We start from the raw sequence: 15,319 nt of genomic DNA on the forward strand, positions 1-15,319 counted from the left end.
AATTTAGAAATTCGAAAAAATTCACAGAAAAACAAAAAAATTAGAAAATTCATAAAAATTCAAAAAATTTCAGAAATCCATAAAAATTCAAAAATTCAAAAAATATAAATAAAAAATTCAGAAAATGTGAAAAATTCAGAAAAAAGCTAAAAAAAATTGGAAAATTTGAAAATTCACAAAAATTTTCAGAAAATCATAACAATAAATTCTCAGTTAAACAAATTTCCGAAAAAAAAAATCAAAATCAAAATAAAAAATTTCAAAAATTTTAAAAATTCACATTGTGGCCAACCTTAGAAAGTGACTGAGAGTAGCTCTATCCGCGGGCTGAAACCTTGCTCCCGAGAGCTTCCATCTCCCTCTTTGGGGGTCTTCCTCTCCCTCAACGGGAGTATTCCTCTCCACTTGGTTGGAGTTTTCTCTTTCTTCATCACATCAACTTCACTTATTTCCTTCTTCATCCACTTCTCACCCAAGGTCGTCGACTTCCCCCTGACTAAGATGAGGATGATCTGCTCCGTTCGTGCTGTAATATTATGTGCTGGTTGTGTGCCAGTGAAGCAGTAGCTCCTTTAGCAGCGATTTGGTGGTGCTTGGTGATGCCGGTGCTCGAGTGGCTCCCCGTTTGTGCTTCAATCGCTGAGTTGTCAGTGAGCGCACATCAAGTGTTTGTTTTAATGCCTGCTAGAAAGTTGTCAAAGAAGTGAGGTATTTTCTTTGGCGGTGGTTGGTGATTGAGGAGTAAATCGTTTTCTGTGCTTGGTCGCCATGGATGAAGCGAAAGACTCAGAGCGAAGATTGGCATCCCTCTGCAAACGATTAGGGAGGATGTGGTCAGCCAACATCATCAAGCCAATGGAGAATATGGCCTCCATGGAAAAACTGAAGGAATGTGAACGCGCTCTTCTCGGACAGCTACATACAAACCCAAAGATTAACTTCCAGGCATTTCAAAATACAATGAGGAAAGCATGGAGGTTAGAAAGTGTGGAAATCACCCAGCTACGACCTGGTATATTTTGTTTCACTTTTGATACTCTGATTGCCAAGAACAAGGTACTGGACTCTGGTCCTTGGTCCTTTGCAAACCATCTACTTGTCTTAAAACCATGGGAGCCGAAAATTGCTCCCCAATGCTATGATTTTAGTTCGTGTGGTTTTTGGGTTCATATCCATGGCTGCTATGTTAATGGATTACGGAAGATGCGGTTCGCCGGATAGCAAACGATATTGGAGTGGTCTCGGCTGTTAAAATTGAAACAAAAGGAAATGCCTCTGTCAAAACAGGAAAAGCTAGAGTGAAACTTAACCTATCGTTTCCTCTGCAGTCGGGCTTTATTATCAGCAACGAAGGGAAGAAAGTCTAGCTTGACTTTAAGTATGAGAGGCTCCCACACTATTGTTACTCTTGCAGCAAGATAGGTCACTATGCTACCTACTGTGAGGAGGTGCCATACAACGAAAAAAATTTCGCTTCAGAGAATGGATGTATTTTTGGCTCATGGTTAAAGACCGAGGATCAGGAAAATAGCCCATTCTGGAAGATTTTTTATGGGAGAAAGGAAAAGGCTAGCAGTGAAGAAGAAGAGGTCCCAGGTACTCCGGCAAACCCAGGACAGATGGTGCTATATGAACCAGGGACCTCTAGCCAACCGAAGTAACCAAATAGCAGCAAGGTGAGGAAGGGAAAGGAGGTACTTACTGGAGATTACAATTTTGAAGTGCAGGACAGCCAAATGACTGAAGTAATCCCACCTTCTATCACAAATCTTGCATAAACAGAGGTAATTAAGACCATAGTCCCAGTTTATTAGAAGAAAAACTTTGCGAAAAGAAAATTCCAGTTGGCAAGAAAGCAAGGAGGTACAACCCCTACAATACTCAACAATCTAACATGTCGATACTTGATGAAACCCAGTTACTTGATACCCCTGTCCAATTGGTAGCAAGGAATGAACAATAGGCTCTGGTGGCTAGCCCGAACAAGCCACCGGGTTACACATGAAATTTCTGTGTTGGAATTGTCAGGGGTTGGACACACCCCTGACAATTCAAGCCATCCAAGCCCTAGTGGCTGAGGAGAGGCCCAGTTTGCTATTCTTAATGGAAACAAAAAACCAAGAAGAAGTGGTTTTTTGTTTAAAGCAACATTTGCAGTATCAGAACTTTTTTGTGGTGAATCCAGTAGGGATCGCAGGGGGGTTGGCACTCATTTAGGACGATAGAATCTCGGTTAAAGTGGAGTCTCACTCTCCACACTTTGTGGATGTGATTGGGGAGCAGATAGCAAGCAGGCGGAGAATGCGTATCACCTTTGTTTATGCACCAAATGACTTTCAAGCAAGACTTCACCTTTGGGGGGAATTGTACCAGATAAGTTACTCCAACAACCTTCCATGGGTTTGTGCTGGGGATTTCAATGAAGTTCTTTACCTCTGGGAAAAAGTTGGAAAGCGTTTGGCGGAGAACTACAGAATGAAGGCTTTTCAGGATTTCTTAGATTCTTGCTGCCTCATGGACCTAGAGAGCAAAGGGTGTGCATATACATGGGCTAACAATAGGGAAGGGGATGCATATGTGAAGGAAAGACTAGATCGAGCTGTATGTTCTACGGAGTGGAGAGTCACTTTTCCGGAAGCAGAGGTTTATGCATTACCGGCTATTGGGTCCGACCATAGCCCGCTATTAATTTCTCTATCCCCAGGACATGCAAAAAGGAGAAAGGAATTTAAGTTTGAAGCTTTCTGACCGGAAGAGACCGAATGTGGGGAAATAGTAAGAGATGCTTAGTTGAAAGCAGAAGATACAAACCAGAACTTGTTGACAAAGCTACAAAGAGTTTCAGGTGAACTAGAAGTCTGGAGTAAAAGCAAGTTCACAAATGCTCATAAACGAATCAAGAGCTTGAAGAAGGAAATCCAGCAACTTACAAACCATTCAAGTGGAGGACAGGACCGACAAAGAGTTCAATTGCTGAAGGAAGAAATCGAAAAATTGTGGAGGCATGAAGAAATATACTGGGGATTACGATCGAGAATAAATTGGATAAAGTGGGGAGACAAAAATACAAGGTATTTTCATGCTACCACCATACAAAGACGACAGAGGAACAGAATTACAATGCTGAAATCTGAAAATGAGGAATGGATACGAGATGTTGATCAATTAAAGCAATCAACGGAGAATTTCTTTCATAACCTTTATACTTCGGAGGGACCCCACAGTTTTCAACTAGTGTTAGAAAATTGTCACAGCTTGGTTGGAGAAGAAATAAACTGTTGTCTAACAACTGAAGTGACATTAGAGGAAGTAAAGGCAGCAGTTTTCCAGTTGGGATCCACTAAGGCACCAGGGCCGGATGGACTAAATGGGCAATTCTATCAACACTTTTGGGAAGAGGTTCAGCAGGATGTATTCAAGGAGGTGCAGAATTTCTTTACGTTTGGAATGTTAAATCCAAATTTAAACAAGACTCATATCTCCCTTATTCCCAAAGTACCTAACCCGGAGAGATTGGAACAGTATCGCCCTACAAGTTTGTGTAATTTTATTTATAAAATCATCCCAAAAGTCTTGGCTAACAGACTAAAGCCTTGGTTTCCAGATTTGATATGTGAAGAGCAAAGTGCTTTTGTTAGTGGACGACAAATCCAAGACAATATCCTAATTGTCCAAGAGGTGCTTCATCAACTAAGGGTGAGAAAGAGAAAGAGAAAGTTCGGGGCGGTGCTCAAACTAGATATGAAAAAAGCATACGATCAAATAGAGTGGGATTTCCTAGAAGCTTACTTGTTGAAATTTGGTTTTTGCACAAAATGGGTAAACTGGATAATGCAATGTGTTTCCACGGTGACTTTCAGTGTTAAATTAAATGGAGAGCCATTGCCCTACTTTCAACCTTCGAGGGGTATCCGACAAGGTGATCCGTTATCCCCCTATCTGTTTATTTTGGTTGCCAATGTACTGTCTTTGCTGATGAAAAAAGCTGTGGGAGATGAAAACATCAAAGGAATTCGTTTCAACAATTATTGCCCCACTTTATCCCACTTGTTATTCGCATATGACTCAATATTCTTTCTAGATGGGACAATCATTGAATGCCAAAATATTGCTTCAGATCTGAACCAATACTGCTTTGTTTCAGGCCAAGCAGTCAATTTAAACAAGTTGGGAATCTTTTTTAGTAAGGAGTGCCCACAGAATTTGAGAAGAAATATGGCAGAACAACTGAGGGTCCCGGAGATAGAAAAAATGGGCAAATATTTAGGCATTCCATCTAATTGGGGGGAATCGAAAAAATAGATGTTTGCTTGGATTACCGCGAGAGTAAACAAGAAGCTTGAAGGTTGGAAGGAAAATCTGATATCGAAAGCGGGAAAGGAAGTCCTCATTAAATCAGTAGTACAAGCATTACCTCAGTATGCGATGTCAATTTTCAAAATTCCAGTCTCTATTTGCCGAGCTATCGAGAAAAAGATAGCTGCGTTTTAGTGGAAAAACAACATAAAGCAAATGGGTTTGCATTGGAAAAGGTGGGAAACCTTGAAGTATAGAAAGGATGCCGGAGGCCTTGGGTTTCGAGATCTATTGACTTTCAACAAGGCTATGTTGGGAAAACAAGCGTTGAGGATATCACAAGATCCTTCATCTATGTGGAGTCGTTTTCTAAAAGGAATATATTTCCCAAGAGAGAATTTCTGGTGTGCTAGGAAAGGAAGTAGACCTTCTTAGGGATGGCAAAGCCTTGATATTGGAAGAGATGCCATACAACCATCGATCAGATGGGTAGTCGGTGTTGGGGAAAAGATTAATATTAGAGAAGACAGATGGCTTAAACGAGGTTTGATTGGGGGACCCTCGACCATAAACGAACCTAGAATGGTGTCAGATCTAATTATAAAAGAAGAAGAATACTAGAATGAGCAACTGGTACATGAACTTTTTGATCCAGATACCAGCAATGAAATCTTAGCTACTGCCTTAGGGAGCTAGGAAATGGAAGATAGAATGGTGTGGGCACCTTCAAAATCAGGAAGTTTTACAGTAAAGAGTGCATATAACAGTAGCATAGAGGAAACAACCAACCAAGCTTCAGAAAAGGCATCTTCCTCTTATCAAATCCCCAAATCACTATGGATGAAGATATGGCAATCCCACACATACCCCAAAATAAAGTTTTTTCTATGGGGCGCTTGCCAAAATGCCCTTGCTACTAAGGATAACCTTTTCAGAAGGAAAATCTTACCTCACCCCCTCTGTAGCCTCTGTAATCAAAGTCCTAAAACGGTAGAACACGCTCTCCTTCTTTGTCCATGGACGAGGAAAATCTGGAAAAATACAGCTCTAAACATCAATGTCTCCGCTCAAGGTTTGACGCGATTCGAAGTGTGGTTAGCTGAATTTAAACATACCTCGGTTACTTTTGAGCTTCTAACTTTTGTTCTTTGGCAAATTTGGAAAACTCGAAACCACTCTGTTTTTCGAGCGCAAAAGCCAAACCCAGAGGAGGTAATGGCTGAAGCAACTGCAATGAAACGAAATCATGATCGGTGGCTCCCTGGGAAGAAGAAAACTACAACAGCAGCAAGCTTCCGCCTCCATCAATGGCGGCCACCAAAACCGGAAGAACTAAAAATTAATATCAATGGAGCCTACTTGCCTGGAACAAATGAAGGTGCAGTGGCGGGTGTCTGCCGAGATAACTCTGGGAAACTAATTGATGGCTTCGCGCGATCTATTAGGGCGTCTTCAGCAGCTCAGGCGGAGGCGCAAGCCATGGTGGAAACTCTAAAGTATTTCTCCACGCGAACTGAAGTCTCACTTAAAGTGGAGTCAGACCATTTTGATCTGATAAGCGCACTCACTGGCGGAGCGCAAATTGGCTGGGAAGTACAAGGCCTTATCAAAAAAGCCCACTCGCTCCTCAAATCTTTCAAGGATTTAAAGTTAGCCCATATTAATAGAGAGTCCAATAGAGTTGCTGATTTGGTGGTTAAAGCTCAGAGTAAAAATAGATTACCACGAAATTGGCTTTTGAACCCCCCCTCACCCCTCTCAGAGCTTCTTTGTTCTGAAGCAAAACGAAGTGTATCCACGTACTTATTTCGAGTAATGAAAGTCGATTCCTTTTATGACCAAAAGAAAAAACCTTAGAAAGTGAAATTTGAATTTTTAGAAGTGTCCAAGTGGCATTTTTAGAAAATTTCAAATTCAGGGGTTACAACCCCTAAAAAATCCTAAAACCCTAAAAAATGTAAATCATGAAATGAATAAGCTTTTAGAGCTTCATTAGGTTTGGATGTTTTGATTGATTTTCATTTTCAGAGACCATTTAAGATTGATTGATCTGATTGACATTGATTGTATATTTAATATATGATTAGTTTTCCCTCCGATTAGAATGGATAGAATTAGTAGGTAAGCCTCGGAAATTTACATGACACGTTAAACATCGTATCGTTCTTAGGTACCGAAAGGGCGTTAGGAATTTCGATTCGGGATCAATAACGTAACCAAGTCCCCGTACTCAGAATCTCTGGTTCGTAGAATCGTGGTATTTCTCCCGTACCTCGATTAGGTTTCTAGTCTACCTACCAATAATGACTAGTGGCGACTCCAAAATCAAAAACTTAGATTAAATAGGAAATTACCTTCCGCTGTCACGTGGGGTATGGTCTGGGAAAGACCTATACACGGAAATACCTCCTTAGCACGCAAATCCCGATAGTCTCAAAAAAGCGTGGCACGACACAAACGAAATCGTTCTAATAAGCAAGTATCGTTCCATTCCATTCTTTTACAATTATGCAAGTTAGTTGGCACATTTTCAAAAAATGCCTAAATGATATTCAATGTTTGGTCTAAATGCCCTTTCATATTAAAATGCATGATTAGGGCATCATACTCCATTTGACCATTCTTTCATTTTTAGATAAAATGTATAGGTCCATGGCGGATTTTCCATGTAATTCAAGTGCTTATTCGTTTATTTCGATGTATTCGAAGTTGTAAACCATAGTTTAGGACTTTATGGTCTAAATGGAGTATGACAGAATGGGCATTTGCATCAAACATTGAATTTGCTCCTTTCAGGTCTAAACAGACTTAAAATAACATTTGCATTACTTTCTAGGCATGCAAGTGTATTTTACCTCCGTCTTACCTCAAAATGACATATGATTGAAATGGAGGCATTAAAGTTGATTCATAATCCATGGTAATTAATAACAAATCTTTTTGCATGATTAGGCTCAATGGGAAAACTAGATATCCAAGTAATTCCCATTCCTCGGAAGGAGCTCATTACTTGGTGGAAAGTAATGTCCAAGGACAACTAAACTTATGTCCAAGAAAGGCTTGGATACCTTCTCGAGCTCATACATGTAGAACATCAAGTCAGCTTAGTCCGAGCTTTGACGCATTTTGTCACGCCCCGAACCCCAACGAGCTCGCGACATCCCCTGCTCCGGTCGAAATATTGCGACGTCCCAGGAACGTCGCCGACCCAACCCAAACATCGAGCCACATGCGGAAGCGAATAACAAAACCCCGGACAAATAATGACGACAACGGGGTAGAACAAACGAAACAAAGAACCACATATTCATACAACACCAAATATACAAACATCATATTACGACATAAATACAGACTAACATCCTCGATCACCGTTTAAACAAAAGTTCGGGGGTTTGGTTATCTTAACTTCACTATTGAATAACCCAAGTTATACAACCCCTAAAACACCCTAGGGAAAAACCTAAGGATCGCCCTCCTCCGCCCGCTTCGAATCTACGGCTTGAATTTCTGGAACTCACGCAGCTCCACTGGGCACCAAAAGTAGCTCCCGGACTTCCAAAAGAAAAGGCGCACTTCCGGGTTTAGGGCCGGGGTCTCGAAAGTGACGGTTATACAACCGTGAGACGAATCTCAATAAGTGTACAACCCCAAACCCCACGTAGGCACTCACGTACCGCTGCACGAAAACACACATAACACACAACGATCAGCCAACTAACAATCACATGCGACCCTACCCGGAATTCCTCACGCACGTCCCGCACGTTAGTCAACCACACATCCAAGATGCCACGAAATACATCACGGCAGCGCGCAGTGTTCCCATTATAGAGCAAAACCCACTTGGGCACGTCCCATACCATGCCTAGCAGGTTTTACCCCATAATCGAGCATCACACCACGCGATACAAACACACTCGCACACCAACTCACACCACGCGTCACTTTCTTAATTTCACTGTCCCGCCAATTCTTGTTCATTCTCAACCTTTCCACCACTACCGCGCCCGCGTAAAACGCATCGGCCAAACGGTCTTCGACCTCGTCGAGGCATCGCCACCCCGTCGGGCGGGCATCGTCACCTCGTCGGGACGGCATCGTCCGCGTAAACGTACACGCCTGGACGGAATCCTACACACACTTTCCTTCTACCGCGCCGCGTAAACGCATCGGCCAACGGTCTTCGACCACGTCGGCATCGACACCCCGTCGGGCCGGGCATCGTCACCTCGTCGGGACGGCATCGTCCCGCGTAAAGCGTACACGCCTCGGACGGATCCTTTCCAACCAATCTCACATTTCCATATCCTCGTTCCACTCAAACCACACTTACACACAACCAGCACACGCACGGCCAAACATACACGCCTCACACATTTATAGCCACACACCAAATTCACATCTCACGTACACTTCACAAACACGCATTCTCATCACACGGACACCACATGATCACCCACACTCGGCACACAAACTCAATGCACATTCACATGTCCACGCCACCACACCTCACGGCCACACACACGGCATAGCACCACATCACATTCGGCCCAATCACAAACTAGAACAAGCCAATGACAGCAAACTACACAATTAATCCGATAAACCCAATCAAGCCAATACATTTCCAATTAATCACCCATTTAATTCCCGATCGATCCTCGACATCACCGCCCTAACTCAGCATTCCTAAACCACGAATTTCGTCACCCAATCAGCCCACAACCTCCAAACATTCAGCCCCTAATTTAGTCCCGAAGACAGCCACGAAATAACCACTAACAAATCCTAAAATCACTTAAACCGAATACTAAACGAGTCTAGAAATACCCGAGGTCCTAAATGACATTTGGGGAAAACACTTACCCAAAAGGCGAGATAGAACGGGGCTGAACGGGCGGGACAGCGGCAGCAGCGTCGCCGGCGATGTGCGGACGGCGTGAACAGTGGTCCCCCGTACGGCGGTGAACAGTACTTCCGTACGGACACCGTACGGACAGGCCTGGGACGGTGGCCGGCGAGGTGCCGGTGACAGCCGCGGCGTCCGACGGTCCGGCGTGAACAGTGATCCGTACGGACGTGTGAACAGTAACCGTACGGACACTGTACGGGGACGGCGCTGGACGGCGACGTAGAGGCGAGGGCTGGACGGCTGGTGTCGACGGATAGCGATCGGAGCTCCGGCGAACTTCGGCGTACTGTTTGCGAGCCAGGAAAGAGAAAACAGAGAAACAAGGCTGTTTTGGACAAAAGCGGGGCTGTGGTGGCTGCTGCAGAGGTGGAAATGGTTGCTGGTGATGTTGGCTTGGTGGGAAGCACTTGGTGCGTCCTTCGGCGTGAACGATCGAAAATGGCGTAAACGTAATCTGCGGAACAAGAAACGGAGAAGAAGAAGAACTTGCACGGGGAAAATAATCAAATAGGCGAGAGAGAGAGAGAGGTCTGGTCAAATAGGTCAAAGATAGCTTAGTGGGATCCAAGTGTCACAATCTAGGCCCATTGGACAATTTTGCCCCTAATCCAAGGGCCCAAAAATGATCCAATCCAATAATTTAGGGGTAGAATGGTCATTTGCTCTTAACCATGGTTGACCGACCTGAGTTAAGCCTAACTCACCTTGGTTAATCCCAAATTAAATCCAAAATTTCGGAATTACCAAAAATGGGTCCAAGGGCATTTTGGTAATTTTCCGATCCCGAACCGAAATTCCAATTTTTGCACATACGTGTTCCATATGTGCGTGGCCAACATAATATGGCGTCGGAATCGCGAAATTCATCGCGCAAGCCCTCGAAAATCCACGTCAAAGTCTCGGGAATAAAATAATATTATTTTTCCAATTTTTGTCGAAATTCCAATTTTTGGCCAAAACCACTCCTGGTATGCGTGGCCACTCAAAAATGGCGTCGGCCTCGAAAAATAACCTCAAACGACCTCAGAATCGCCATCGGTGACCGGAGGGCAAAATGGTCATTTTCGGGTCCGGACCGAAATCCATTTTTTACGAAATGGGTGGCCCCAAGGTTGGCCAAGCCAAAACGTCATCGGCTGTCCAAAATTGTCACTTTCAAAATTCTCGATTCGGGCCCGAATTCCAAGAAATGACTAAAATCGAACAATCGCGACTTTAGCTTATCTCTACGGCTAACGGTGGCTCATTGGAATTACGCGCTCTCGACCCGTGACCGACACTAAGTCAAATCACGTTTAGGTTTACTCCACCCGGACGACCTCGGTTGTCATATAATTGCGAGTGTCTGTCGCTAGTGCCCTTTGGACACGATCAATCAAGTAGATCGGTCTCGGTTGGCTCAAAACATTCCCTCGTCAATCCATATGGTCGAAGATCGAACCCAGGTCGAGTTCTTTGGTCGTGCGAACTCAATCCCGTAATAGCCTTACCCCTAAGGTTAGCATCCCGAGAATGCGCATTGGTGAGATCTCACTATAAGTGCATTGGCCAAAATATTCATTTCATGAATCCCGGGAAAAGAATCGAAATTCAGACTGTTACACATTTTTGGGAGGTTTCCACCGCCACATTCCAACTTGGAGAACATGAATTGGTACCAACATTAGAAGAATATTAAGCTGCCATTGGAATTAATTCTAAACCTAGGGTCGTAGAGCCACCCGTTGGACTTAATCCTGTGAGCCTTCTAGCTTAATTCCTTAACCTTAAGACTTTCGAAATCGAAAAGCTAATTAAATCAAACACGGGTAGATTTCCATTATCGTTCCTAGTAGCCAACTTTTCAAAACTTCCTAGGGAAATGGGAAACACTTCAGCCCGGATATTCATTCTAGCTTTTTTCGGCATTATTCTATTCCCCGTGTCCAAAACGGGATTAGACCCTTTAGTCGCTGTGATCGCAAGACAAGCATGTCTTAAGTGGTACTTTTCTAATATGCTTCTTGCCCAAACTGTCATTACCTTAAACACATAGCAAAATCGTGGGAGGGGTATCTTTCAAGCTTCTATTGGTCTTTTGTCATTATGGTTCATCTCACACATTCGACCATGGTGTCGTTTCATGAACATTCGCGAAATTTGTTTGGTGACAAATCCAATTGAACGATATATTCGTCTTCAAAGCAAATTACCCAAACAATCTTTCTTAAATTGGGCCAATTTCATTAGAGCCCTAACTCCTGACCAAATCCAATAGCGGATCAATTGGCCAAAGATTGACAAGGCAAAGATTACAAGCCGAGAGGGGAATGCAGTGCCATTACTTGGTTTGAGTGGAGGAGCAGCTTATTGCCCTCTAAGGGTTATTAGACAATTTGGGATACTTCAGCAAGTTCCACCAGTATGGAATCCCGAAGAATTCACCTTTGATATCCCAAGTGGAACTATACCTGAAGAGGAGAAAAATAACCTTCAAGCCAAAATTCACAAGATCATCTTATCTTTGGATAACCCACTTGAACAAATAATCGAGTGGCCAAAAAGCTTGGAGGAAGACATGAAGATTTGCATGGCCTCCAAAGAATACATTAAATGGATAGAAAATAAACGTCCAATTGATGTCGAGCTATATATCCCGTTGAGCATGGTACCGGATCCTGTAGATGAATATGTCCCAGAATACATTGTTCCAAGCATGCCTGGAGTGGAACCCTATGTCCCTGAAGAGGTCGTGATCGATGTTGAAGAATGGGAATCTCGAGCCAAGGAATGGGAAGAATACCAAAAGGTGGAAGCTGTCTTAGCTAGCAAGAAGCCTAGGATTTGATGATTTAGATTCTCATTTGAGTTTAGAATCATGATGTCAAACAATTTCAAATTTTATATGCAATGATGGATTGATCACTTCTAAACATGCATAAATAATTTCAGAACATGATTGCAAAACATAAAGGAATCACCATGGATTACAATTCTTTGAATTGTATGATTCCTTGAGAAAGACATTGATGAAGAATTTTATACGAAGCTAAGGCTTGTATGTAATTTCTTATCCTTGACAATATTATGAAACCATACAATTAAAAGAATGTAGGGTTTCATGATCATTTTACTATGATGATATCGGGTCTTTTTGGCAAAACAGGTTTTCTAGCAACGGAAGGCAAAAGACCTCGAACACGCTTACAAGTTAGAATGGTGGAAGAAGAAGCCCGTGCTCGACTAGCTGAAGTCGAGAATCAAATGACCCAAATGGTTGCAATGATGGCAGAAATGAAGGCTTTTATTCTTACATCTCGTGGACAGTATCCTACTACTCCAAATACGGGAACTTCAAATGCTACTGAAACACCGATTGAGGCCCAGTCAGAAACAAAGAACCGGTTCAAGAAAATCCCCTAAAGACTACGCCTGAGGTGATAAATTTGGAAGAGGATGATCAAATCAAGAAGACATCCAAAATAAAGGATGAAGAAGAGGCCAAGAGATTGGCTAAAATTGAAGAATGCTTAGCAAGTGAAGGCTATGAACTTCAAAGGTTCGATAAGTTTTCACCATATGCGAAGGTGGTTGTTTCAGAAAATTATAAAGAACCAAAATTCGTGAGCAAGTATGATGGCACTGGTTGTCCCAAAAGCCATTTGAAGTATTATCTCCGTAAGATGGCAAGATATTCAGATAACACGCTACTTCTTATTAGCACATTTCAAGATAGTTTGAGAGGAGCGACCCTCGCATGGTACACAGCCCTCGACATAGAAGATTTCACTAAATGGGATCATTTGGTGGGAGAATTCCTTCGCCAGTACAAGTTTAATGTTGAAGTACTCCCAATTAGATAAGATCTCGTTAGAACAGAGAAACGGAAGAATGAAGGGTTCAGAGCCTATGCTCAAAGATGGAAAGCTATTGCCTCACAAATAAAGCTCGCCATAAGTGAAGACGAGCTCATTGAGCTCTTTCTAAATCATTGCCAATTGAGTATTATGACAAGCTTCATGTATCAGGCTATCAAACATTCACTATGTTGGTAAAAGTGGGTGAGAGAATTGAATGGGGGTTGAAAGAGAAGAAGGCTCAAGAAACAGTAGCACGAAGGCTTTACCCTGGGAAAAAAGACAAAGAGCTCATCCGAGAAGTGGCTATGGTGTCTAGCCCAAATACCCATCAAGCATCATTTCCAAAACAATCAAATGTCGCTTGGAAAAACCCAAGGCAGTTTGAGCCAAATAAAAGGCCCGTGAGGCAATACACACCGTTGCCCCGACCCCTGTGAAAACTATTACTAATGCTTCTAGAAAGGTATTTGGTAGCCAAAGAACTACCGAGAGACAATCCTGCAAGATTTTCTTGGTATGATGAATCAAAAACCTGTACCTTTTACATGGGAGAAAGGGGACATGATATAGATAATTGTCCCATTTTAAAATACAAGGTTCAGCAGCTCATTGACAAGAAGTTATTGAACTTCCAAGAGCCCGAGCCAAATGTACATCAGAATCTTCTTCCTGAGCACAATATAGTAAACATGATCAAGGATTAAGAAACAGTGATCAAGTCTGACAATGAAGATGAATATGAGGTCAAGATTAAAGCTTATCATTTAGGAGATACCCGCTTTCGTCAAGAAGCACTCCTAAAAGGTGAGATTGTAGACAACTTAGGAAAAGACTCCAGAAAATATAACTTCCAAGTGAAATATACCCCACCGCCATGGGTATTCAAAAATGAAGCAATCGTGCCTGATGGCTGGGGTGGTATGGATGATGAAATTAGCCCTGAGGAGAAAGCCCTGCCTAAGAAGGAAATGCTTCCAGATGAAATAGATGTGGATGAAAAGAAGAAACAAAAAGTCCGACAGGGTGAAAGGCGTTTCACTCAGAAATCATCCAAGGAAGGCGAAACCGTAGACTTACTCGGTCAAGATAGCGGTAAATACAATTACCGTGTCAAATATACTCCACCACCGTGGGCGTTCAAAAATGAAGACATTATACCGGACGGATGGGGTGGCATGGACGAGGTCTCGATCAGCCAACTAAATCTCGAAGAGAATGAAGATCGGGAAGAGAAAAAGAAGAAAAAGATTCGCCGAGGTGATAGGCGATTTGCTCGTAAAGCACGAAAACAAGGTGAAGCTGTCGATTTTCTGGGTTAAGGTAGTGGCCGGTATAATTACCGTGTCAAATATACACCTCCTCCATGGGCATTCAAGAACGAAATGATCACACCTGATGGCTGGGGTGGAATGGATGCTGACGAAGCCAATAGAAGCATGGTATCCATGATGACACCATTTCTAATCAAGCTTGATGAGGTAGATAAATATAAGGAGGAAGAAGGTTCTGTCAAACTAATCACTATCCAACTTCCCATTGATCAACTAAAGATTGAAGAAGAAGAAATACAGCCTGTGATTATCACTCTCCCTCCAAAAGAAAAGTTTGATACTAAGTGTGTACCTTGGGATTATTCTCCTAAAGAAGTCAATGCCATAACCCGATTAGGGAGATGCAATGTCCCGAAAGAAAGTGAGCACGAAAAGAAAGGAGTAACCGAAGAAGATGTCAAACAATTGCTTTCAATCATGAAGACGAGCGAATTTGAGGTAATTGAACAGCTAAGAAAGATGCCGGCATAAATTTCTCTATTGGATTTCTTCAAGACTTCAGAAAGCCACAAAATGGTGCTTATGAAACTTCTCAATGAAGTGCACGTCCCAAAGACAATTAATGAACTACAATTGGAAGACTTTGTTGGCACTATTCTTCTGAAAGATCAAATTGCCTTTTCCGATGAAGATTTTCCAATTGACGGGCGTTCCCATAATAAGGCTTTCTATATTGCCATTAAATACCGGGGCAAGGAGGTGTCACGGGTGCTGATCGATAATGGTTCTGCACTTAATTTGTGTCCACTAAGCACACTGCATCGCTTGGGGCTTAGCGAAGAGCTCATTAAACCTTCTAAGGTAACTGTGCGTTCGTTTGATGGAATGAAGAAAGACGTTATTGGCGATATCGAGCTCGAGATGAACATAGGCCCTGTGCCTTTCTTGATTGACTTCCAAGTAGTGGATATTCCGAGGACTTTCAACTTGTTACTCGG

The sequence above is a fragment of the Syzygium oleosum genome, unplaced genomic scaffold (assembly GCF_021117445.2).
Source record: "Syzygium oleosum isolate NSW1041296 unplaced genomic scaffold, Sole_v2.1 Sole_v2.24, whole genome shotgun sequence".
In the NCBI taxonomy this organism is placed as follows: Eukaryota; Viridiplantae; Streptophyta; class Magnoliopsida; order Myrtales; family Myrtaceae; genus Syzygium; species Syzygium oleosum.